This window comes from Panthera leo, chromosome B1 (genome assembly GCF_018350215.1).
Source record: "Panthera leo isolate Ple1 chromosome B1, P.leo_Ple1_pat1.1, whole genome shotgun sequence".
Taxonomy (NCBI): Eukaryota; Metazoa; Chordata; class Mammalia; order Carnivora; family Felidae; genus Panthera; species Panthera leo.
The window spans coordinates 95,416,310-95,441,927 of record NC_056682.1 but is presented as its reverse complement, the minus strand read 5'-3'; the positions used below and the strand labels follow the sequence as shown (position 1 = coordinate 95,441,927).

General features: G+C 36.7%; 1 protein-coding gene across 5 annotated transcripts in view; it reads left to right on the top strand.

Moving 5' to 3' along the window:
• Nucleotides 1–25,618, top strand: part of CB1H4orf33 (chromosome B1 C4orf33 homolog) — a 126,707-nt gene that overhangs the window by 37,345 nt on the left and 63,744 nt on the right. For all 5 annotated transcript variants that reach the window (XM_042935498.1, XM_042935495.1, XM_042935500.1 and 2 more), the window contains exon 7: nucleotides 21,328–21,451. The gene's annotated coding sequence lies outside the window, so the exon portion shown is untranslated. The remainder of the gene's footprint in view (nucleotides 1–21,327; nucleotides 21,452–25,618) is intronic.

The following is a 25,618-nucleotide window of genomic DNA, read 5'->3' as shown; positions in this document are numbered from 1 at the left end:
ATCTATAAATTAAGAAGCTTTGGTTACAAATAAAAGTAAGTTCAGCTCAAACCAGCTTAAACAGTAAAAGGAGATACAGCAGACTTCACAGTTTGATGTAGAGGTTGATAATTGCACTGTGTAATCAGGTTTCTAGGTCCATTTATATGAGGTTTTCTTGGTCTCCCATATTCTAGGTCATCTTCATCTAAAGACAACTTCTTTTTGTATATGAAGTAACTGGGTATTACAGATCTCACAATGACAAACCACAAATCCAGTGCAAGAGAAAATACTCAGTGATTTTTGCCACTATTCTAGATATTTTCCTCATATTTTAGAAATTACAGAGTCTTTTGCAGTCTGGATTTGGTAGTTATATCCCCATGCTTTCATCTGCCTCCTATATTTTCTGTGAATTACATCTAGAAGCTTGATTACATTCAGGTTCAATTTCTGGTAAAAATATCTCATAGATGGTGTTGTATTCTTCTGTCAGGAGATATATAATGACTTGTTGTCTCCATTTTGTGATATTAGATGCCACTAGGTGAGTATTGCCTAAATTCATGAATTCATTAGGGCTTATAAAATGTTGATAATCCAGTTTTGTCATTATTACATATTTCTTAGCTGGAGTACTTCTATTAAGAAAAATGATCCCAATTCAATTATAGGATACCAAGAAGCACTGTTTTTACAGGATAATACTTGATTATTTTATTTAGCAGTTCTATGAATAATTGGTTCTATGGCAATCTCCAAAGATGACCAATGAGATTTTTTAAATTATCTCTCAGACTTCCAGGGAAGATGGTGGAATAGGATGATCCTGGCTTCACCTGTCCCACAGATACAACTAGATAACACCACACCAGTCCTAATAGAAAACAACCTGACGACTGGCAGAACAGACACTCCACAGCTAGATGTAGAGAAGAGGCCACGTCAAAGAGGGTAGGAAGGGCAGAGAGACGTTTGGGAGCAAAAGTGATCTGCAGGACTGTCCATAGGAGGGAGGGATGACATGGGGCACAGAGAAGGGAGAAGAACAGACCCTATTCCAATCACCCCTGGCACAGGGACCTGCACTGGGAAGATGAATCCCATAACATTTGGCTTTGAAAACCAGAAGGGCCTGGCTTCATGAATTTTTATAATCAATGGGGCCCAACACTTGGAACTTTAAAAATCAGTAGGCTTTCCTCTGGAAGAGCTGGAGGACAATAGGAAGCAGTCTCTGCCTTTAAAGAGACAGCACAGCAAACAGCCCTGCTGAGATACAGCACAAAAGCATCAGTTTCAAAAATACCTGGGGTATACAGGAAGATTTATTTAGTAGTCTCAGAGCATGTGCTGAGGGGCAGGGAGCTTTAGGAGACTTCTCTAAGAGCAAATGGCATGTGCCACTTCCCTCCCCTGTACCCCAGACCCCACGCAGACACCCGTACGAATCAGTGCAATGAAAACACCCTCCACCTAGCTTGCTAACAGCACATCCTGTTCCACGTACTTCTTCAGATCCACCCCCTCCAAACCAACCAGGTTTCACAGGAGTTTTCCCAGGCAGATGCAGGTCCTCTCCCACAGCAGACCTGTGTAGACCCTGCTGACACCAAGTGCCCCAACCCCTTCTCCTTCTCCTGCAGACACAGCCTCCAACATGCCTTTCACAAGAGTTCATCCAAAGTGGTGCCACAAGTCTGGCAGTGTGCAAGCAGCCCCAGCAGGGGCCAGCAGCACCCCAAAGTGACTCCTGCCCCAGGAAGAGGGGAAGTTAACCACACACAGCAGTCTGATTGTAGCTTCAGCAGTGGGCTGGGGGCAGACATCTGGTCTGACTTCTGGCGCTGCCCACCAATGAAAGCTTCCCATAGGACAACACAGGGAGAGCACCCTACAGTTTGGTGCTACTACACCTCTAGAAAGCACCTGGTCTTACTCAACTCAAGCCCAAGGCAGCCCCATACTGGCTCCAAAACAACACAGGGACCAAACAGTGCCCATAACAGGCAAAAAGAACCATTGTAAACGACTGGACTGAAGGCAAACATGGTTTACCCATAATAGGGCACATGCAGCACACATAGGAGATACCTCTGAAGTGCCAGGTTCTGGTGAACATGGGACACTGAACTACAGGACACTACAGAAACTTCTTCACAAGGCCACTGCTTTTAAGAGCAGGAGACACAGCTGACTTTCCTGACACACAGAAACAGACACAGACAGACAAAATGAGGAGACAAAGGAATATGTTCCAAATGAAAGAACAGGACAAAATCATAGCAAGATAGCTAAGCAAAATACAGGTAAGCAATATGCCTGTTAGAGAATTTAAAGTCATGGTCATAAAGATACTCACTGGACTTGAGAAAGGAATGGAGGACCTCAGAGAGACCCCTAACAAAGAGACAGACAATATAAAAAAGAACCAATCAGAGATGAAGAACTCAACTGAAATTAAAAATACCCTAGGTGGAATAAATGGTAGATGAGAGGAAGCAGAGGAATGGATCAGCGACCTGGAGAACAGAGTAATAGAAAGCAATCAAGCTAAATAGGAAAGAGAAAAAAATAATAATAAATGGAAATAGTTTAAGGGAACTCAGTGACACCATTAAGAACAATAACATTTGCATTGTAGGGATGCCAGAAGGAGAAGAGAGAGAAAAGGAGGCAAAAAAATTTATTTGAAGAAATGATAGCTGAAAATTCTCCCAAATATAGGGAAGGAAACAGGTCCAGAAGGCACAGAGAATCCCCAACAAAATTAACCCAAGGAGGTCCACACCAAGACATATAGTAATTAAAATGCAAAATGTATTGATAAAGAATTTTACAAACAGCAAGAGAAGACAGTTACATACAAGAGAAACCTCATGGGACACCTGAGTGGCTCAGTGGTTGATCATTTGTCTTCGGCTGAGGTCATGATCTCACAGTTCATGAGTTCGAGCCCCACACTGGGCTAGCTGCTGTCAGCACAGAGCCTGCTTCAGATCCTCTGGCCCCATTTCTCTGCCCCTTCTTCATTTGCAGTCTCTCTCAAAAATAAATAAACATTAAAATATATATATATATATATATATATATATATATATATATATATATATATATACGCACACACACATATATGAAATATGATTTGAAAAAGAGAGAGAGAGATGCCTCATAAGGCTGTCAGCTGATTGTTCAGCAGACACTTTACAGGCCAGAGGGAGTAGCATGATATGTTCAAAGTGCTGAAAGAAAAAAAAAATACCTACAACTAAGAGTACTCTATCCAGCAAGGCTATCATTGGGAATGGAAGGAGAAAGAGTTTTCCCAGACAAACATAAGCTAAAGGAGTTTATCACCACTAAACCAGCCTTAAAAGAAATGATAAAGAGGACTTTGTGAGTGGAAAGGAAAGATCACAAGCAAGAGTAAGGAAAACAGGAAGTACAAAAGCAATGAAATTAAGTATATCCAGAAATTTCAGTGAAGGAATTCACAAAATAAATGGATATAAAGTATGACATACCTAAAACTTCAGGAGGACAGGAGTAAAAATTTGGTGCTTTCAGAAGGTGTTCAAACTTAAACGACCATCATTTTAATATAGACTGCTATATGCATAAGATGTTATATATAAACCTAATGGTAACCACAAATCAGAATCCTATAATAGATATGCTAAAGAGAAATGGATGCAAATATATCAGTAAAGAAAGCCAGCAAACTGAGAGAAGAAAGCAAGAGAAGAGAGGAACAGACAAGAATTACAAAAACAACCATAAAACAAGTAATAAAACGGCAATAAGTTACTTACCTATCAATAATTACTTTGAATGTAAATGGATTGAATGCTCCAATCAAAAGACATAGGGTGACTGAATGGATTAAAAAAACAAGACCCATCTATATACTGCCTACAAGAGACTCATTTCAGATCTGAAGACACACGCAGATTGAAAGTGAGGGATGGAAAAGCATTTATCATGCAAATGGAAGTGAAAGGAAAGCTAGAGTATCAATATGTACATCAACAAAAGAGACTGTAAAACAAAGACTGTAACAAGAGACAAGGACACTACATAATCATAAAAGGAACAAACACTGTATCATAATAAAGGGGACAATCCAACAAGAAGATGTAACAATTGTAAATATTTATGCACCCAACAGAGGAGCACACAAATACATAAGGCAGCTAATAATAACCATAAAGGAAGTAATTGATAGTAATACAATAATAACAGTGGACTTTAACACCCTATTTACTTCAACGGATTGATTACCCAAACAGAAAATCAACAAGGAAACAGTGGCTTTGAATGACACATTGGACCAGATGGACCTAATAGATATAGTCAGAACATACAATCCTAACACAGAATACACATTCTCTTCAAGTGTACATGGAACATTCTGCAGAAGAGATCATATATTAGGCCACAAAACAAGTTTCAACAAATTCAAAAAGATCAAAAGCATACCATGCATTTTTCCAACCACAATGCTATGAAACTGGAAATCAACCAAACGAAAAATTCTGGGAAGAACACAAATACATGGAGGTTAATACATACTACTAAATAATGAATGGGTCAACTAAGATATCAAAGAGGAAATAAAAAAAAATACATGGAGACAAATGGAAAAGAAAATACAATGGTCCAAAATATTTGGGATGCAGTGAAAACTTTTCTAAGAGGGAAGTTTTAATAATGCAGGGCTATTTCAAGAAGCAAGACATATCTCAAACCTATAAGCTTACACCTAGAGAACTAGAAAAAGAACAAACAAAGCCTGAAACCAGTTTAAAGAAGGAAATAATAAAGATTAGAGCAGAAATAAATGAAATAGGGGTGCCTGGGTGACTCGGTTAAGTTTCTGACTTCAGCTCAGGTCATGATCTTGTGGTTTGTGAGTTCAAGCCCCACTTTGGGCTCTGTGCTGACAGCTCAGAGCCTGGAGCCCGATTCAGATTCTGTGTCTCCCCCTCTCTCTGCCCCTCCATTGCTTATGCTTGTCTCTCTCTGTCTCTCAATAATAAAAAAAATTAACGTTAAAATTTTTTTTAAAAGAAATAAGTGAAATAGAAACTAAAAATAAAAAAAATAGAACAGATCAGTGAAAACAGAAGCTGGTTGTTTGAAAAGATCAAGAAATTTATAAACCTTTAGCCAGACTAATTTAGAAAAAGAGAGAGAGAGGATTCAAATAAATAAAACAAAATCAGGGGCGCCTGGGTGGCTCAGTCGGTTAAGTGTCCGACTTCAGCTCAGGTCATGATTTCACAGTTTGTGAGTTTGAGCCCCGCATCAGGCCCTGTGCTGATGGCTCAGAGCCTGGAGCCTGTTTCAGATTCTGTGTCTCCCTCTCTCTCTCTCTCTCCTCCTCCCCCACTTGCACTTTGTCTCTCTCTCTCTCTTTCTCTCTCCAAATTAAATAAACATTAAAAAAATTAAAAAAACAAAATCAGAAATGAAAAAGAGAAATAGCAATCAATACCACAGAAACATAGATTAAGAGAATATTATGAAATATTATATGCCGACAAATTGGACAACCCTAGAAGGAATGGATAAATTCCTAGAAATATATAACCTCCAAAAACTGAATCAGGAAGAACTAGAAAGTTTGAACAGACTGATTATCAGCAATGAAATTGAAGCAGTAATCATAAAATTCATAACAAACAAAAATCCAGGACCAGATGGCTTATAGGAAAATTCTACTGAACATTTACAGAAAAGTTAATACTTCTCAAACTATTCCAAACATTTTTGGAAGAGGAAGGATAGCTTCCAAATTCATTTTATATGGCCACATTAACTTGATATCGAAACAAGACAAAGACATTACAAAAAAAAATGCAGAGAGAAAATTACAGGCCACTATCTCTGATGAACATAGATGTAAAAATCCTCAACCAAATATTAGCAAACAAAATTCAACAGTACATGAAAAAAACATACATCATGATCAAATGGGACATATTCCTGGGATGTAAAAGTGACTTGTTATTCACAAAACAATCAATGTGATACATCACATCAACAAGAGAAAGAATAAAAACCATAAAAATATTTTAATAAATGTAGAAAAAGCATTTGAGGTGTGGCTGGGTGGCTCAGCCAGTTAAGCATCTAACTCTTGATTTTGGCTCAGGTCATGATCTCACGGTTCATGGGTTCAAGCTCTGCATTGGGCTCTCTGCTGTCAACACAGAGCCTGCTTCAGATCCTCTGTTCACCCCCTCTCTGTCCCTCCCTAGGCTTGGACTTTTGCTCTCTCTTTCAAAAAAAAAAAAAGACATTTAAAAAATTATTGAAAAAGTTCAGAGCATTGACATTAACCTTGACTGGACTTAAAAAAAAAAAGCACTTGATAAAGTACAATATCCATTTATGATAAAAAGTGTCAACAAAGTAAGTTTAGAGGGAACATACCTCAACATAATAAAGCTCGTATATGAAAAACTCACAGCTAACGTCATCCTCAATGGGGAAACACTGAAAGCCTTTCCCCTAAGGTCAGGAACAAGAGAAGGATGTCCACTTTCACCAGTTTTATTCAACATGGTATTGGAAGTCCTAGTCACAGCAATCAGATAACAAAAAGAAATAAAAGGTATCCAAATCAGTAAGGAAGACATAAAACTTACTATCTGCATATGACACGATTGATACTATATATATAAAAAACCTGAAAGACTCCATCAAAAAACTATTAGAACTGATAAATGAATTTCAAATCTGTTGCATTTCTATGCACCAATAATGAATCAGCAGAAATGGAAATTCAAAAAACAATCCCATTTACAGTTACACCAAAAATAATAAAATACCTAGGAATAAACTTAACCAAAGGGGTGAAAGGCCTGTACTCTGTAACTTATAAAACACTGATGAAATAAATTGAAGATGACACAAACAAATGGGAAGATATTCCATGCTCATAGATTAGGAGAACAAATAATGTTAAAATATTCATAATACCCAAAGCAATCTATATATTTAATGTAATTCTTATCAAAACATCAACAACATTTTTCACAGTACTCAAACAAACAATCCTTAAATTTGAGTATAACCACAAAAGAATAGCCAAAGCAATCTTGAGAAAGAAGAACATCACAATGGCGGCATCACAATCCCAGATTTCAAACTATACTACAAAGCTATCATGATCAAAATAGTATGGGACTGGCATAAAAACAGACACAGAGATCAATAAAGCAGAATAGAGATCCCAGAAATCCACATTTATAAGGTCAATTAATCTACAACAAAGAAGGCAAGAATATGCAATGGGAAAAAGTCTCTTCAACAAATAGTGTTGGGAAAAGTGAACAGCTACTTGCAAAAAGAATGAAACTGGATCCGCCTTCTTAATCTATACACAAAAATAAATTTAAAATGGATCAAAGACCTAAACATGAGACCTGAAACCATAAAAATCTCAGAAGAGAGCATAGGCAATGATTTCTCTGACATTTGCTGTAACAACATTTTTCTAGATATGGCTACTAAGGCAAGGGAAACAAATGCAAAACAGACAATTGGGACTACATCAAAATAAAAACCTGCATAGTAAAGGGAACAACAAAAATAAAGACAACCCATGGTATGGGAGAAGATATTAGTCAATGACATATCTGATGGTTATATATATAGATATATAAAGAACTTACACAACTCAACACCAACAAACCCAAATAATCCAATTAAAAATAGGCAGATGACATGAACAGACATTTCTCCAAAGAAGACATGGCCAACAGATACCTGAAAAGATGTTCAGAAGCACTTATCATTGGGGAAATGCAAATCAAAACAATGAGATATCACCTCATACCTGTCAGAATGGCTAAAATGAAAAACATAAGAAACAAGTATTGGTGAAGATATGAAGGAAAAGGAACCTATGTGAACTGTTGGGAATGGAAACTGGTACACCACTATGGAAAACAGGATGGAGTTTCCTCAAAAAATTAAAAATAGAATTATCATTATGATCCAGTAATTCTACTACTGGATATTTATATATATTTTATCCACTACTGGATATATATATATATATATATATATATATATATATATATGTATATGTATATATGACACAGAATATTACTCATCCACAAAAAAGAGTGAAATCTGGGGCGCCTGGGTGGCGCAGTCGGTTAAGCGTCCGACTTCAGCCAGGTCACGATCTCGCGGTCTGTGAGTTCGAGCCCCGCGTCAGGCTCTGGGCTGATGGCTCGGAGCCTGGAGCCTGTTTCTGATTCTGTGTCTCCCTCTCTCTCTGCCCCTCCCCCGTTCATGCTCTGTCTCTCTCTGTCCCAAAAATAAATAAAAAACGTTGAAAAAAAAAAAAAAAAAAAAAAAAAAAAAAAAAAAAGAGTGAAATCTTGCCATTTTCCACAGCATGAAATAATCTAGAGGATATAAACCTGAGTGAAATAAGTCAGTCAGAGAAGGACAAATAACATATGATTTCATTCGTATGAGAATTTAAGAAACAAAACAGATGAACAATGAAAAAAAGACAAACCAGGAAACAGACTCTTAACTATAGAGAACAAACATGATTACCATAAGGTGGGGGTGGGGGAAGAGATGGGTGAAATAGGTGACAGGGATTAAGAGTACACTTATCATGATGAGCACTAAATAACTTGTAGAATTATTGAAGCACTATGTTGTACACCTGAAACTAATATAACATGGTATGTTAATTCTACCAGAATTAAAAAAAACCTCTCTGAACTCATGGATTTAAAAATAGTTTAAGAGGGGGGGGAGCACCTGGGCGGCCCAGTCGGGTAAGCATCCAACTTCAGCTCAGGTCATGATCTCACACTGTGAGTTTGAGCCCTGTGTCAGGCTCTGTGCTGACATCTCAGAGCATGGAGCCTGCTTCGGATTCTGTGTCTCCCTCTCTCTCTGCCCCTCCCCTGCTCATGCTCTGTCTCTCTATGTCTCAAAAATAAATAAAAACATTTTAAAAAATTAAAAAAATAAAAAATAAAAATAAATAAAAATAAAAATAGTTTATGGGGGCACCTGCCTGGGTGGCTTAGTTGGTTAAGCATTGACTCTTGATATCAGTTCAGGTCATGATCTCGTGGTCATGAAATCGAGCTCTGCATCAGGCTCCATGCTGACGACACAGAGACGGCTTGGGATTTTCTCTCTCCCTCTCTCTAGGCCCCTCCCCTGCTCTCTCTCTCTCTCTCTCAAAATAAATAAACATTTAAAAAGTAGTTTATATGCGGGGCAGCTGACTGGCTCAGTTGGTAGAATGTGTGACTCTTGATCTCAGTATCATTAGTTCAAGCCCATGTTTGGTGCAGAGCTTACTTGTAATGAATGAATGAATGAATGGGTAAGTAAGTAAATAAATAAGTACATAAGTAAGTAGAGAGAGGTACAACCATCTTAAAAATAGTTTACGTATATCAATCCATTGTAGATATCTCATATATGGTCTGTGTTTTCAATCTTTGGCCAATGGGAATATCTTTAAGTTGACTTCTAAGTCTTTTGACATGACCTTACTAGTCTTTAATAACTTATTTGCTTTCTGGTATGGCAAGATATTCAAAGCTCATCTTGCACATTGCCTGCTATAGACATAGAGCTAGCCATTCTTCCAGTAATTCTTGGTTTCTCTTAGTGGCAAATGATATTAGAGACCACTACTTGTACATTAGGAGTGCCCATTGCTAATGGTTGGGTATATTTTTCTAGGCCTTTAACATGTTTTTATTTTATTTTTGAGAGAGAGACAGAGTTGAATGGGGGGGGGGGGGGGGGGGGGGGGGCGGGCAGAGACAGAGGGAGACACAGAATCCAAAGCAGGCTCCAGGCTCTGAGCTGTCAGCACAGGGCCCGACGCAGGGCTCGAACTCACAAATTGTGAGATCATGACCTGAGCTGAAGTTGGACGCCTAACTGACTGAGCCACCCAGGCGCCCCTATTTTATTTTTGAGAGAGAGACAGAATGCGGACAGGGGAGGGGCAGAGAGAGGGAGACACAGAATCCGATCTAGAGTAAATACATTATAATTTCATATTGATACTTCCTACTTCTTCTCATGCATCTTACATTTGTTTCCCTTCTAACATCACCCAAATAGGTTTTCAGTGATTTCAACATAATTTCTCATTTGCTTTTTCCCACAATACACACCACAGATTCTGAATAAAATAACACTGTTAACAGCAATATGATACTGGAAAAAGCTTAAAGGGTATATTATTTTTGTTTTTTTCTAGCGTTTTTGACCTCAGGGTATATCCCAGCAAGGTTAGATAGCAAATTACTGTGTTTAAAGTCAGCACTCTCAACAATAGCCAAATTATGGAAAGAGCCTAAATGTCCATCAACTGATGAATGGATAAAGAAATTGGGGTTTATATACACAATGGAATACTACGTGGCAATGAGAAAAAATGAAATATGGCCTTTTGTAGCAACATGGATGGAACTGGAGAGTGTGATGCTAAGTGAAATAAGCCATACAGAGAAAGACAGATACCATATGGTTTCACTCTTATGTGGATCCTGAGAAACATAACAGAAACCCATGGGGGAGGGGAAGGAAAAAAAAAAAAGAGGTTAGAGTGGGAGAGAGCCAAAGCATTAGAGACTGTTAAAAACTGAGAACAAACTGAGGGTTGATGGGGGGTGGGAGGGAGGGCAGGGTGGGTGATGGGTATTGAGGAGGGCACCTTTTGGGATGAGCACTGGGTGTTGTATGGAAACCAATTTGACAGTAAATTTCATATATTAAAAAATAAAAAAAGAAAAAAAAAAATAAAGTCAGTTGAAAGCAGTTTCTGTCATTGTGTTATGACACCAAACTCAATACATAGTTAGGTTCGTTGGTTTCATTCCCCTTTCACTTTTGGGAAATTTAAATAATTTAAAATATTTGTGAGTTTCCAAATTCAATTCTACAAATAAAGATATACCCAGAAAACTCTGGCCTCTATTCTAGTTCCCTCTAACCTGTTACCTTTCTCTCTTTATAGATAACCATTAACAACATTTATACTTTAAACTTCCATCTGAATATAAGCAATATATATAAATAGCTACATTCTCTTCTTCCAACTTAGTGGTAAATGTTAGCATACTGGAGCTAACAGAAAAAATTGTGCTGTCAAATTAGACTTACATGAATAAGGAGTCTTACGCAGGTTTACTAATATGTTTGAGGTTATAAATTATTGAAAGTCTTGGGAAAGTCAGAGAGAAGTCCAGTTCACCTCTGTGGCTACCTTGGCCCTTCATTTCTGTGTTGGACACCTTCTCTGGTCAGTAATAGATGAAGAATTTAAATGAGGTTTATAAGTGACCTCACATAACAAGAGGGCAGTTGTTTAAGTTATGGAACATCTCTATTTTATATTTAGATTGGTAAAGGGTTTATGTGACATTTTTCCAGGAGCCATGCTTATAAATCCATAGATTCTAGAAACAGTCTTGCTAAGAGAATTCCACAGTTAAGAACATTCCTCCTAGCAAATATATTTAGTTTAAGGAGTCAGTTATCAGCATGTTTACAAGGAGGTTAGACAGGGACACCTATCTTTTTTTCTTTCCCAGAGAATGTTACTTTGGTAATCAGAGAGAAACATATCACAGGCCAGCAGCTGCTGTGTAGAGAATTCGCTCTACAAAATACCTTAATGATGACCATTCAGCTTCATAAGCCTTTTAAATTTCTTTTACCAACTCAGTTACATTTTTTCCTCCTTTTATCCACAGTTATTTGAACCTTTTTATAGTGTGTTGATGGAAGCATTTAAGTCTATGTTTCTTCTAAGGCCAAATCCACTGCCTTCTCTAATCAGTTTCTGTAAATATTCCATCTGTTGGGATATTTAATACGGCTTCCCAAAAATATTTTCTCATCCTGGAGAATCATTGTTTACATATATCTTGCTTTTTGCTTTTTATCTAATTGTGTAAATAAGCTTACAAATCCTTTGTTACACCATACAGCTATGGAAGAGTGGTTAAAATAATGTTTGACACACCACACATCAGTTAATATTACGGGATTATTCAATTTCTTCCCAAAGAAATGACTTCTCATATACCACATTCCCCATTATAAGGTTGGTGACTAGAGTCCATTGTTCAATAAATTCTGGATCCCATTTGGTTTATTCCAGATGTTATAGTCCCGGTTTTTACAAGTGTCATGTAACATTTACCCCTGCTAGGGAAGAGGCAGATTGCTACGGTTATCTGAACATGCATACCTACCAGATAGTTAGCTCAGGAATCTGATTAAGGCATCTACCTTAGTGTTCCAATCTCCTTTCTAAACTGGAAACTGTATTTTTTGTTTTGTTTTTTTGTTAACATACACATGACCCCTTCTAATTCCTAATTCCCACAGAGATTTACTTAAATGAGTGCCACATAAGGGTATTCAATTGTCTGGTGATCTAGGACCCATTTGCTGTTGACTACAACCCAAAGTCTGTAAATATCCAAATGGTCCTCTGAGATCAGGAGACTAATTCTTCTCACACTGCTAAATTAGCAGTTCTCAACTCTGCCAAATTTGCCAACTTGCCTGTTCCTTCTCTCATCAAGGAACTGTGTCTGGCAGGATTTTTTTTTTTTTTTTTCTATCAGTATGGCACATAGCTGCCAATTTCCAAACAGTAACACGGCTCTCAAGCCAGGAACTCCTATAAGTGAACCAGTTAGCTACTTTGTCAGAGTAATGTGAGCAAGCGGGATTCTTGGAGAGCTCTCTAATTGGATCTGTGAGAAGCGTGCTCATGTATTCAGTGTACTCCCCCTCAACTTCCCACCTCAGGGTATTCTACCATATAGCATTTGTTCTGGGTCACTGAGATTTGCTATGCAGCCCTTTCTCTATTTGAGGTCTTTCTGACATAATCCAAGACATGACTGATATTTAACCTCAGAATTATCTAATGCCCTTCTGACGTGGGGGCAGTTTTGACCAATACCCAGTAACAAGCTAGCAACTGTCTTTCAAATGGACTTTAGTGGTCAACTACCTCAGCTAGTTTTCAAATCCAAATTCAAGAAGTCTGCTGACTAGCACTATTCGACTTCTTCCAAAGGCTTCACAGCTGTAAATATGCTAGGAGATAGATATTCTTACATAATCAGTTGGATCATAAGGTCTTAGTGTGGTTCCCTGTGCCATCATCCTCTGTGAATCTTTTAATGCTTGTTTCTTCTTAGGACCCCACTTGAAATAAGACTTATTTTTGATGACTTTGTGATAAGGGCTAACACTATTTTTGTAGGAGCAATGTGATTTTGCCAAAACTCAAATAGTCCTCCAAGCTGTGAGTTTCTTGCTTGTTGGAAGGGTCTGTTAAAAGGCAATAACTTACTTCATACAGTTTGAGAAATATCTCTGGTTGCTCCAGGAATCTCTCAGATTGGACTGGACTTGAATTTTAGCTGGATTTATCAGCCATCTTCTGTCATAAAGGTGACCATGGTTTTTCACTCCTTTTGAACTTCTTTATTTGAGGAGTCAATGTAGTGCACTTAAAAATTTGCTGTTAATGGTTATGTCCAAGTACTGAGTCAGTAGATTGTGGTAATATGCCAGGAGTGTTACATATTGCTGTGGCAATACAGTAAATTTACATTGATTTCCATTACACATTTACATGAAAGGCAAACTGTGTCTGGCAGGATTCTGAACTCAGGATTGAAAAGAAGGCATTATTAATTAAATGCATATTGGCATACCAGGCCCCCTTGGCCTGTTGTACTTCTTATATAATCTTTACCATATTAGGTGTAACTGAAATAACCTAAGAAACTACTTTGTTTGATCTTTGACAGTCTATTGTTTACCTTTAGGAACTTTGTGAAACCTTCTGGGTTTTTGTTTTGTTTTGGGTTTGGTGTTTTTTTGTTTGTTTTTTTTTTTTGTTTTTTTTTTTGTAAGCTCTAGGCTCAACTGGGGCTTGAACTCATGACCCTGAGATCAAGGGTCTCATGCTCTACTAACTGAGCCAGTCAGGCACCCCTTGAAATTTTCTGTTTTACACTTGGTCTTAGCCAAAAGACCGAGAAGCAATGGAACTGTTTTATATGTTAGCTAGGACTGCTAAAAAAGGGAAATAATGGGAATCAAAACTCACACCTCAACCATTTCCTTAATTAGAACAATCATCCATTGTTGTCCTCCTAGAATTTTGTATTGCTTAATATTTACTACTGAGGAGGATTCAGCCAATTCCAGAGGTGTTTAGCATGGCCATGAAAGTTGGGTGAAGGGTGGACTTAGTCAATATCCCCTATAAAAAGGGCAGAAGCAACATGCATCATGTTTTCAGCTACAGGACTGAACACCAAAGGGGGCTATATTTTAGTCAATAGCCATCTCCATTTTATATTCAAATTATTACACTTCTTATATGATATTTTCCAAGGATCCATACCGCATAAGTCCAAATCTAGGTTTGTTTGTTTGTTTATCATAAGCAATCTTAAACCAACCAAATACATCATGCTAAAAGCATTCAATAGATAAGGAATCTTCTGCTAGCACATATTGTTATTGTGCCAGATTTATCATGATCTAGCTTACAAGATTTGATTGGATCATTTTATTTTTACCTAGGATATTCCCATATAAAAGAAGTAATAGATTGCTGTTCTACAAAGACTTGTGTATTTTTGCCCAAATATCTTTGATATTTCTAGGCAAGGTATTTCCTGAGTCAAAGGGTAAATGCATGTACAGTTTTACTAGAAAGTACAAAATTATACTGTATAGGGAATTCGCATTTCCACCATCAAAGTATAATAGTTTCTGTTATCTCACACCATCTTCAATGGAGTATGTTATCACACGTTCAAGATTTTGCTGTCCTGATAGTTGAGAATGGTATGTTAATTTGCATTTACCTTATTATAAGTTTGTTAGACATCGTCTTGCTCATTCTAGATCTCCCCCATTTGTCTTAGGAATATCATTTTCTCAGTTCACCTTCTAATTCTTCTTGGTTAGTTCCCTCTCTTTGCAGACTTTAAAAATGGAATTTGCCAAGACTCGATCTATAGAACTCTTCTATCTGTATATTCCCTCTCTTGGTCACCTCAGTCAATATTGTGATTTAAAATACAATATACAGTAAAACTTTGGTTTGTGAACATAATTTGTTCCAGAAACATGCTTGTAATCCAAAGCACTTGTATATCAAAGTGAATTTCCCTGTAAGAAACAATGGAAACTCAGATGATTCATTCCACAACCCAAAAATATTCATATAAAAATGGTTACAATATTGTAATAGAACACAAAAACAATAAAGAAAATACAAAATATGAAGAAAAATAAACAAATTAACCTGCACTTACCTTTGCAAACCTTCATCGCTGCTGTGAGGGAGATGAGTGAGAAGAGGGTTATTGTGTAGGATGATTTCACTATCACTAATGGAATTACTGATATCTGTTGGCTCAATGGAATCTTTTTCTTTTCCTGCAACTTTAACAAGGAGTCTTTCCAATGACCTAGAATGAAGCAAAGCATTCCTAAGCTTACTCTTGTATGGAAAAACAAAGGACTATCCATAGGTACTCTGAAGTGACAAAAAATACACTAGTTTCAGTTGTGCGCAACTTCCAATGTTCTGAAAAATCATCGATTTCTGCCAAACACTGCAGCCTAAGACCAAACATCCAAGCATGTAAGATGATTACCCACAATCCTACAGCAAGAGAGAGAGAGAGAGAGAGAGAGAAGAACCATTGGCTCAGTTGTGATCATGTGACATTCGGCATCGCATATTACTCGTATTGCAAGACATCACTTGTTTATCAAGTTAAAATTTATTAAAAATGGTTGCCTTATGGAATATTTGCAGAACAAGTTACTCGCAATCCAAGGTTTTACTGTATGTGCTAATGATTCCCAAATGTATATCTTTATCCACTTAATGTGTGCCTGAACATACACATCTTGACATTGCCACTAAGATGTCTGATGAGCATTTTATACTCATATTGGGATATTTGCATATCCCAAACTGAACTCTTTTCAGCCACTGTACTTGATATTCCCCAAGTTTATATCATCTTAAATGGCAAGTCTTCTTGTAGTTCAGGACAAAAATTTCTTTCTCACTTGACCCACATCTAGTCCATTTTTTCCAGTCTCTGCTTTTGAAATATATCTGGAATCTCACAATTTCTTAACACCTTCATTACTACCACTCTGGCCCAACCCAATATCACCTTCCCTGGATTGTTGCAACCCTGGGTTATTGCAGTAGTGTTTGAACTGATCTCCATGCTTCTCCCTTTGCCCTGCTCCCTGCCCCCATCCAAGTCTATACACAGAAGCCAGAATTTCCTTCTTAAAAGCAATATTATCAGGCCAAAATTTACATAAAACAAATGTACTCATTTAAATGTACAATTCTATTGCTTGAAAATATCCCCTGTTCCTGTCTCTTGCCAATCTCTACTCCCATCCTCAAACCCAGGCAATAGCTAATCTATTTTTTGTTCCCACAGTTTTTCCTTTTCTAAAAATTTTATATAATTATTATCATACACTATGATCATACACTATGATCAGTTATTTGTGTCTGAGATATCACTGACATGATGTTTTTGAAATTTATCCATGTTGTTGCATGTATCAGTAGTTTATTCCTTTTTGTTGCTCATTACTATGCCATTATGTGGATGTATTACAATTTATTGATTGATTCACCTGTTGATGGACATTCTGGTTGTTTCCAGTTTCTGGATATTTTGTATAATACTGCTATAAACATTTGTAGACAAATATTTTTGCGAACATAATTTTTTATTTCTCTTCAGTAAATGAGAGAATTGGATTATGTGGTAACAGTATATTTAGCTTCTAAGGAGATGATACACTATTTGCAAAGTAGTTTTACCATTTTATAGTACCAACATGCATGAGGGTTCTTATTGTTCCACATTCCCACTAACCTTGATATTGTCAGTCTTTAAATTTTAGACTTTCAAGTGTGGGTGTGCTGGTTTCTCAATGTGGTTTTAATTTGTAGTTCTTGACTGGCCAATGATTTTCATTATCTTTTCATGTGCCTATTTGCCATTCATATATTTTCTTTTGTGAAGTGTCTGTCCAAATATTTTGCCCATTTCTGTCTTTATTATAATTGGGCTCTTTGAAAAATATATTCTGAATATCAGTTCCTAGACAAATTTATGTATTGCAAATATTTTATCCTAGTCTATGGCTTGGCTTGCCTTTTAATTTTCTCAAATGTGTTGTAATGTCTACTCCTTGAATTCATAATACAGTCCACTGCTAGTACATTCTTTACTCTTCTATCCATAACACAGTACTTTTATTTTTGCTTGAATTAGACAATTAAATTTAAAAATTTTTTAAAATTAAAAAAATTTAGAAATGAGAAAAGTTTTTTTTGTATGTCTACCTATATATTTACTATTTCCAGCACTCTTCATTCCTTTGAAATCCAAGTTTCTTTTTCATCTGGCATCATTTTCTTCTGCCTAAAGAACTTCCTTTAATATTTACTAGGGTATAGATAAACCTGCTTCAAAGAATTCTCTCAGAATTTTATTGTCTGAAAAGTCTTTATTTTAATTTTTGAAAGATAATTTCACTGAGCATGGAATTCTAGGTTGACTTTTTCTTTCAGTATGATAAAGATGTAATTCCATTGCCTTCTTATTTGTGTAGTTTCTGATGAAGTATGCTATTTTTTTTTCTTTTGTTTGTAATGTGTCTTTTTTAATTCAATCACTCAATTTTGTGATTTTCCTTCTATCACTGGGTTTTGGGAATTTGTTTATGACTTGCTGTGGTATGGATTTCTTGGTATTTATCTTAACTGAGGTTTTGTTGATTTTCTTGGATCTCTGGATTGTAGTTTTAATAAAATTTGGAAAGCTTTTAGTCATTAATTTTTTAAAGTTTATTTATTTTGAGAGAGAGAGAGAGAGAGAGGGAGATTGAGTTCATGAGTGGAAAAGGGGCAGAGAGAGAGGGAGAGAGGGAATCCTAAGCAGGCTCCATATTGTCAGCACAGAGTCCAACATGGGGCTCAATCCCATGAACTGCAAGACCATGATCTGAACCGAAATCAACTGACTGAGCCACTCAAGTGCCTCACCATTAATTTTTAAATACTTTCCTGTGCCTTCCTCTGCTCAATCAAGACTGCTTTATTTGGTCACATCGGTCACTGAGATTCTATTCATTTTTTCCCCAGTCTTTTTGCTCTATGCTTTTATTTTGGAGAGTTACTATTTTGTTTTCACATTCACTGAACCTGTCATTTACAGTGCTGAATCTGCTGTCAGTCCTATCAGGTGAACTTTTCATTTCAGGTATTGTAGTAGGTACCTATTGATGCATATAAAATGACTCCCAAAATTAGTGTCTTAAAACAATATTTATTATCTCATAATTCCTATGGGTTAGGAATTTGGGAAATGGCTTAAAACTGTGTGGTTCTTACTCAAAGTCTCTCATGAGATTATGGCCAAGCTAATGACTGAGTCCGCAGTCTTATCAGAAGGCTTAACTGGAGAAGGATCTGCCTCCCAGCTAACTCAACTTGCTGTTCACACTCAATTCTATACCATCTGGGCTTCTCCACAGGGCTGCCTCCAGATATGGCTGCTGACTCCCCCCAGAACAAGTAGTCTAAGAGAGTAAGAGGGCAAGTGTGTGAACCTAATACAAAAGCTGTAGTCTTTTGTAACCTACCATCAGAAGTGATATCCCATTACTCTACCATATTGATCCTTTTGAGACTTTTTAAAGCTCTCTCTCTGCTGCGTTCTGGAAATTACTTCCAGGCCAAAAGCAAGAGTAGTTATGCATTCACTGTTTCCCTTTTCTTGTACTGCATGTTATCTAATATACAACATAGGGGCTTCATATATTTATCCTGTTTTTCATTCATGTATTTTATCCAGTTTATGGCAAGTCCCATAGCAAGCCCCATATAAAAGTCCCATAGCAATTATCTTTTCATAGGTACAAGCTGAAGTTCAGAGCTATGTTTTAAAATGTTAGATCATGTCACACCTCTGCTCAGCAATGCCAGTGACTTGTCATCTCAATCATTGGCCTCAATCATTTATCACCCAGACCTCATGTATATGTTTGATGTTTGGTGAAAAATTCTGTGTTAAAGTCCAGTAGACTGAGTCAAAACTGGGGCACATCTGTAACTTCTGATTTTATTTAAAACAATGTGTAGACTCAGAAAGAAAAAGCAATTATGTGACATGCAAAGAAAAATATTTAACTTAGAAACCTAAAATATTTCAAAGTTACCTTGTGGGGTTTTTTTTTGTTTTTGTAATCTTGTGAGTCCTTCAGAAATATTTTGAATATTAAAGGTGATCAACTAATAATTACAAGTTGGCTTCAGAAAAGTAAACAAGAGTGACTGGATATAATAACTCAGATGGATTTGTGTGCAAATTATGACAGTCCTTTCTTCCTCCTTAATTACAAAGAATAAGGTTTCAAATATTGGATAGGCCTTTAGCATTAATGTATTCTATCCAAATATGAAAATATGTCTCTGTTCTCTAGATACTTTTGTACAAAAATTTTTTACCATATAATCACCTCACTCCAACTCAGATTACACGGGGTCAGAAAAATTGATTGGGTGCTTTGGAATGAATTTTTTCCATTCTCTGATCTTATGCTTCATTTCATTACAGCCAATCCTACTATACTCAAATTTGCTTTTGGGGTTCAGGGTGTTAAGGAGGGTTTCTTTGTTCTTGAAAATTAGGAAACAAACAGCCTTTTAATTAAAATATTGAATTTGAAATAATTATGATATTCCCTAATACTTTCATTTCCAATACGTAGTCTAAATATATTTTTAAACTTTGAAAGACTCTTAATTTATTTTTATTTTTATTATTTATATTTATTTATTTTTATCTTTAAAAAGATTTTATTTTTAAGTAATCTCCACATCCATTGTGGGACTTGAACCCACAACTCCAAGATCAAGAGTCTCACACTCCACTAACTGAGCCAGCCAGACACCCCAACAAACTCTTAATTTATGTTACCATTATACAGTTAGTTGCCTCACTTAAATAGGGGAAGGGGAAAAGCTTGCTTTCTTGGAGAACATTTTTTCCATTTTAGCATAACCCAACATTTAACTCCTAAAATATTAATTACATTTGCAGTGAGGCAAACAAAGTGTTAGAAGGGCAGTCAAACTTCATGTATTAGGGATAAGCTGGTGGCCTTTGAGAGTGCAGAGAATGTACAATTATGCTATGCATTGCATGTTATTTTTCATTAATGTTTTTGAAGCAGCTCTAACAATGCAGACCAAATGGTTGTGCCTTCTTTAAAGTTTGTGACTTCCCCCACCCTGCACTTGACCTTATGCTTCAGGCCATGAAGTAGTTCACTGCCTATTATTGCAGAAGTATTTTGACTAATAATTTCAATGGGATAGGTCAATTACAGTGGTTTTCAATTATATTTCTTGAAGCTTATAACAACACAGTAGCCCTGTGCTGACAGTCAAGGAATAATAGAATTGTAAATAATTACCCAAAATTTGGTCCAGAAATACAACTGTATACCCAAACAAATTCATCCTGATTTAGTACAGGGTGATACATACATTTACATATGTACCAGAAGTCTTTGTTAAAATGTACAAATACACATATGCAACGTAATTGCATAACTCAATTATCCTAGCTGAACACTGTCAATTTGCTAGAATTATTTTTTGTAATACTGTATATACTTTTTAAATATACTTATAAGTTAAACCTTGGATGTTGGACTCTTCACCACCAGTAGTTCCTGCAATGGCATTTAGAACCATTTCATCATGGTGTTTTTCTAGGACATTTTTTTCTTACTGCTTTTTGCCACTAGATGGAAGAAGTAGGTTAACAAAATGATATTTTTGGTACTTCATTTAATTCTACACAGAAACAACCACAAGACTGTGTTTAAAATAATGACAGTCTCAGCATTCTTTTATTTATACATTTTTGTTACAGCATTTGTTTTCATATGAATACTGGATTTAAGAATTTTTTATTTTTAGATTTTTTTTTAAATTTTTGTACTGGTCAACTTTATTTTTGTTATTTTAAAGTATTAGAATTTCCAAAAGTAACCAAAAAATAAAATAATTGCCAGCTGGAAGAAGAGAGGTAAGAATTATATAAAGATACCGATAACATGTATGCCACAAAGTAATCTTCACATACATTATTGTCCAAGGAAGCACACACCCAGATAAACATCAAACCTCATTCATTTAATTATTCTTTTGTGCCACAGATACTTACAGAGCAATTGGCACATTGAAGACTCTAGACTAGGTGCTGAGAAACTCACAAGGGATGACTTGTAAGACTTTTATGTCTATAAGATTTTTACACTCTACAAGAGAGCTAATCAAGAGGTAAGCCATATTCATTTACGCATACATTTAGAATAAGGTAGAAATGGATAAATATGAGAAATATAGATGCAATATTTTGGACATACAGGGTAGATCTCCTCCCTTTAATCTGAGGAGATCAGGATTCTTTAGAGCCAGAAGAAACTGAAACTAAAATGGATCCTTGAAGTGGGAGAGGCAGATGATGGCATTTCAGTGATAGAGTCAGAGTGAGCAAAGGCACAGAGGCAAGAAATAACAGCTTAAAAAATGTTTAAAGATGAAAGAGCAGTACATTTTAAAAAGCAATTTAAAAGTTTGCATAGATAAGACATTGTAATTTATATTCTTTAGGCAGATAATAGATATAGGAAGTATCCTCACTAGTTAATGTACCATGTAGAGAAGAGTGGGCATTCTGGAAAAGTGAAATTTCAGTTTAGAAACAGATCAGTCAAGATGAAATAAACTGGAAATATGGATACTAGCCTCCATCTGATGCCAGTGTTTTATCAAACATAGGTTTACTGTGTATGTGTGCCTGTAAATTGATGGGAAGACTCTGTCATAATAGAATGATAAATTCTGACTTCTGAAGACAGCTTCCTCTGCCTTCCATTCTTCACCATTCTAACACATCCTAGAAAGGAGACTAGTGTGGTAAACAGTGTCATTTGACTCCCAAGAAGTTATTTCAATATTTAACCTTTAAGACAAAACATACCACATACGTTCATGCCTAGTAGTCTACTGATGTGAATGATCAAAGAATTCTAGTCCAGCCACTGAAGGCAATGAGCTTGAACCCTGATATTATGAGTGGCTATAAAATTATCCAGCTTTTAAATCCAACCACAGAATTTGATTTTATGACCTCCTAGCTACAGGTTAACTAAAGGTTGTGAAGTAATATTTCCTTTTTATGGTTCTGAATTCACCGCCTTGTAATTTCAGAGATCACCTTGTTCTACAGTGGGACAAACTTTATGGTATTGTAATTTTGTGTAGTTCAATGTGGATCTTGTGACTTTTTTCCCAAATTCATATTCTATATTACTCATATAATATTATTTGTATCAGTTCATCACTATTTTAGTTACTAGGAATGTATGTAGGATACCCTTACATAATTTTAAACCTTACTTTCCTATTTTGTTCTTTGCATTCCTTACAGTTAAGGCTTAATTAAAACTAAAAAAATATTGTTTTATATCTTACTGGGAGTAAAAATGTTATTTATTAAATCCTATGTAAACTTGATATATGTATGATAATACATAGGATTACTAGATTACCTAGAATAATTTTATATATTTATATATTTTATGTATTTATAATTTCAAATGAATAAATTCAGATTATAAATAGCTTCACCATTTTATTCTATAAAGGAACTTTGTATCAATAGCACATATATGCCTATATTCTTGAATTCAAAGTGGTAATCCCAGTGATTTTATTTATTTAAAAAAAATTTTAAGGTTTTATTATCCATATTTGAGAGAGAGGGAGACAGAGCGTGAGCAGGGGAAGGGCAGAGAGAGAGAGGGAGACACAATCTGAAGCAGGCTCCAGGCTCCAAGCTGTCAGCACAGAGCCCGACGCAGGTCTCGAACCCACGAACCTGTGATCATGACCTGAGCCGAAGTTGGACGCTTAACCGACTGAGCCACCAGGCGCCCCATCCAGTGATTTTAATACAAATAAATTATTAGCCATGTTTACATCTCTTTAGATGAAACTAATAATTTTTATTTTGCTGATACTTCATACACTTTGTAAAATAAGCTAATCCTTCTACAGAGCAAATGACATTAGTTTGATATTACAATTTCTCTGCCCATCTATAATTAAAGTCTTAAAAAAAGTAATTGTAACTCAATACTAGTATTAGATATGAAAAATATAATTTCAAATATATTTATCAGAAGGATATAAAATGACTACAGATGCCTGCATAAATTATTGGCCTTTTCAAAAGATGGTGTCTACAAAAGCAAGGTGGACAATAGATGTATTTATTTGAAAAAAACTGGACAAAAATTGTATGTCCTATAATTGAAGAAATGATGTAGCAAGGAGTTTTTAGCTTAGTTACCCAGACTGTGTATTTACATTGATTCTATGGACTCAACATAATTGCTAACTCCCATTAACTTTTTGCCGTTATAGATGCAGGTAGAAAACCTAGAAATAAAATTCTCTAATTTGATATAGCTCAGCCCTAACTTTAATGCAGCTTGGTTTCCAGTGACTATCATTGAAAATCATTGGTGGTTTTCCATTTAATGACTTTTTAAACAGAAAACTATCAACGAGATGGCAGCACTGAACTCATCTCCTCCCATAGATATGACAATCTATAACTATATATGGGGCAATTGCCTCTGAAAAAGAACTGAAAACTAGCTAAACAGCTCTTTTGCAACAAAAGATAGGAGGGCTACACTGAAACAGTAGGTGAGGCAGAGATGTGGTCTTGCCAAAAACCCCACCCGTAGTGCTGTGTTCCACAATTGGGAAGGATCTCATAAGTCTGGAACATTTTTCTGAGGAGTGAGGGGTGTGTGCCCACATCAGGCACTCCAACCCTCGGGACCTGCACTAGAGAGACAAGCACCTAAAACGTCTAGGTTTAAAAACTAAGGGGGCTAATGTCCAAGGGAACCAAAGTGCTGTTGGGCACTGACCTACTCCTTTTAAAGGGCTTGCATGTGGACTCACTTGCCCCAGGGCTCAGCACAAAAGCAGCAGTTTGAAAAACACGTAGATTATATGTGAAGGAGATTCTTTTGTTAATCTTAAAGCATCTTCCAGGAGGCACCTGGGTGACTCAGTCAGTTGAGTGTCTGACTTTGGCTGAAGCCTCCAATCAGGCTTGCTGTTATCAGTGCAGAGCCTGTTTCATATCCTCTGTCCTCCTGTCTCTCTGTGCCTCCCCTGCTTGCACTGCTTGCAGTGTCTCTAAATTAAAAATATTTATATCTATGTCTATATCTATATCTATATATATACATATATATATTTTTAATACACACACACACACACACACACACACATAGGAAACTAAAGCATCTGCCACAGTGGCAGGGGAAAGTTGGGATTTCAATGATGGAGGCACTAACTGGTGCCATTTTTGCTCTCACCATCTCCCTTGATACTGCAAGTGGTCACAAGCAGTCATAGCACACTCCTGCTGCTAGCACAAAGTCATTAAGTGCTAGTAGATGCACACAAAGCACTCTACCACTGCTTTGCTAAAGCCAACAGATGTGCCCTGCCACCCCAGTGCTCTTTCACTGCCTAGCTAAAGCCAGAGGGTGTGCCCCAGCCTCAACACTCTCCCACTGCCTTGCTAAAGCCAGAGGTTACATGCAGTCCACATAGGAGATGCCCCTGATCACCTGACCCTGGTGGCCAGGAAGACTTGGGCATGGGCCCCACAGGACTATAGCATCAAAAAAGACAGTTCTCAGCAGGCTATCACTCCCAGGCCACTGCACAGACAGTGGGGTGAAACACACGCCCAGTCTTCCACTGAAGACTATTTACTTGGTCTGGAGCTTCAGTCTAAGAGATAGGCTTCAGATTTGCAAGGCTATGATGGGGCTCTCAGGGAACTTAGGGAGACACCATCTTTGCACTCTCCTTTGCCCTCATTACAGCTTACAGGTACCTACTAGAAAGGAGTTTATACACTTGTCTGAAGCCGAGATTTTTGCAACTGTTGGCTAGGGGACACCTCCAGATCTCCTAGTCTAGAGGCCAAAAATGTTTAAAATTGTGGTCCCACAGGATTGTATGTATTTGCAAACCTTAAAAGCTGCTGCTTGAGGATCTGTCTTCCAAGCAGCCTGAAACTAGGTGCTGACACTAGATTCCACTATTTGGAACACTGACATATCTTGGTATACTCTCAACAACTGAGATTTATCAAGAATAAATCAGGTTGCTTGGGTAATCACAAAGGTTGGAGAGACAATCAAGGGTTAGGGCAAGGTTGAATGATCAGACTCCTCTCTTATGAAAGACCACTCCTTCAAGCCTGGGAGAGGTAGCTGTTATACTTAATATATAGAAACATATATAGTCAGGTGAGATGAGGTTACAGAGGAATATGTTCCAAATGAAAGAAGAAAATAAACTTCAGAAAAACACCTTAAAGGAATAGATATAAGTAATCTACCC